The sequence below is a fragment of the Heterocephalus glaber genome, unplaced genomic scaffold (genome assembly GCF_053883595.1).
Source record: "Heterocephalus glaber isolate CG9 unplaced genomic scaffold, H.glaber_assembly_v1.0 deba00001072, whole genome shotgun sequence".
Taxonomy (NCBI): domain Eukaryota; kingdom Metazoa; phylum Chordata; class Mammalia; order Rodentia; family Bathyergidae; genus Heterocephalus; species Heterocephalus glaber.
Genome location: NW_028258189.1, coordinates 5,014,264 through 5,016,607, shown reverse-complemented (window position 1 = coordinate 5,016,607; position 2,344 = coordinate 5,014,264). Strand labels below are relative to the sequence as shown.

Here is a 2,344-nt window from a genome sequence, read left to right as displayed (position 1 = left end):
TATAGAAAAATTCTTAGAAAAAATAATTTCAAACATTAGTCACACTGTTGAAATACTCATCCAATACTAGTAATTTGTTCTTTAGTAAGAAATAGAATCCTTCATAGCAAATACCCAAGAGTTGCCTCACTCAATTACTACAGCCAGCCATTGAAAACCAAACTGTTAGCTAAACCGGCAAATGTTTTCATAGCGTTACTAAACACCTGTTGTTTCAGTAAGCACCACGTTTGTCTGAGTAACAGCAGACTGCATCTGACAGAGACTAAGAACTAAACTTACAGACTGTGTGAGAAAACCTAGCACTGATACTGTGCTTCTGAGAGGTGTACTGATGCACATGAAAGCAAGCCTAGTTAATGCCCTTTGGGGACAGAAGAGTTTCCTTTGCCTTGACTGGTTCTCCTTCTAACCAGCGAACCCTGACCTTCTGTTTATAATGATACTCCTTTAAAAAATCCTGTAACACTGACGGTAGAGGGAGCCCATCAGTTCCATTATACGTAGTGCACCTGCAGATGACTGCACGGCAGATGTACTGCAGGCTAAAAGGAAAGGTCCTATTCAGAGATATAGTAAGCAATGGTTCAAAAAACATGCAAGAACTGGGGTCTTTATAATGTTCTAGAAGTCCTGTTACCGTGGAAGAGTGAAACACACACGGGTCGTGGGCATCAAAACTGAAGTTGTGATTCCACTGTTCAATTAGGGCATGCAGGGATCTGTTGTAGCCGCGGAAGCTCACAGAGGAGAGGTAGTCGTCTTGTGCAGAGTCCCTGAGCAAAAATGTGCCTTCAGGTTTCCCTTCCAGAAGGGCTTCTGCTTCATACCGATCCATCACTCCCCAGTAACAGGGATTCCCTGTAATCTGAAGTAAATCCGGCACGAGGCAGTGTATATAATCAGTCTGTGTATGGACTTTCCAAGCTCCCTGTCTGCTAACATGAGCATGGCTGTCTCCAGACACCTGGCGCTGCTTCTGCCTCCGTGACTGCAAACACAGGGTGGCTGTGTCCTCTTCTGAGTCACAAGTAGCCTGTGGAACAGCAGAACTGTCCCCACTCATTTCTGTCATTCCAGGCTCTAACTTTGGTCCCAGTTTATATAAGGGATTAACCTGTGCAGGAGCTTCAAACGTATGTATTTGTGCATTGGGAGGGGGATCCACCCCTTCTTCAATACTAAGCCGTCTTCTCTAAGTCTGTCTTCTTCATCTTCTGTAGAATCCAAGGACGGATCAAATGTATCAGAAAAGGTTGAATGTGGGCTCGCAGGAGCTGTATGCTGTTTAATCAAATGCCATTTTTGGGCTAAATCTGAGCCAGCAGGAAAAGGGCATTTCTCGAGCATCAACTCAGAAAGATGTATTTTTCTTTTATTGGAAAAGAGGGGCTTTGACTGCTTGGTGTAAGTTCTCATGGGAAAACACAAGCCCACGGTGTCCTGTAGCCTCTGTCTCAGAGAGCGGCTCCCAACGGTTCTGCGGGAAACTCTGGCCATGTCGTGCACTGAGCTCACTCCACAGCGCCTCTCTCGCCTTTGCAGTCCACTTCGAGCTCTGCCAAACTTTTTATCAGTGTCCAAAGAACCCTGGGTCTTTGTGGAACAGGAATGCTTTTGCTTCCCACCCCATGGGGCATGTCGAGAGTGGGAATCTCTTCGTGCGAGTCTTGTTCCTGGGGTGACACGTGAATCGTTATCCTTCTCGATGCTTATTTCAACAATTTGAGGGATTTCAGTAGCACGGTTTTGGTTTCTCCTTGAAGAATTCTTTGAAGGACTTCATCCCAGCTGTGAGGGAACATTTTCTCTTAAGGGACTGCTTTGCTGCTGAGGAGCAGAGTCTACCAGACTGATGTTTTTCTCCTTGACAGCAAACACCTGTTGGAGTTCATGTCCACATTGTCACTGTGGCTTCCTCCTTCATGACCGAAAAGATTCTGACATTTGTACTTGAAGGTATTCTACATTTTTCCCATTTTATCCATTGATTACTAGATCTTCCTCCGACCAGAAAAGCAATTCTCCGGAAACGCCGCGGAGCCTACTACGCACCAGCTCCCACTATGAGCAGCGCGGCGTGCAGGGCCTCCGGGGGGCCGGGGGTTCCTGTCCTCTTCCCGGCCGGCCCATCCCGGCCCGAGGAGGCTGGAGCTGCCTGCGCGGGGTGCGGGGGGCGCTGGCTGGAGGCGGACTGCGCCGGGGGCCTGGGCACCGGGCAAGAAGAGGCGCCGGGGGCCGAGCCGGCGATGGAGGGGATGCTCTCCAGCCACGGCGCACGGGCGACCTCATCCAGGGCACCTGCGGCCAGGCAGGACGGGCCCCACGGCGCAGCCACCGAGAG

At 49.4% G+C, this 2,344-nt stretch overlaps 1 pseudogene; it reads right to left on the bottom strand.

The window, feature by feature from the left end:
* Positions 1 to 352: 352 nt before the first annotated feature.
* On the bottom strand, positions 353 to 2,021 carry LOC101701822 (suppressor of cytokine signaling 5-like; annotated as a pseudogene).
* Between the last annotated feature and the right edge of the window lie 323 nt (positions 2,022 to 2,344).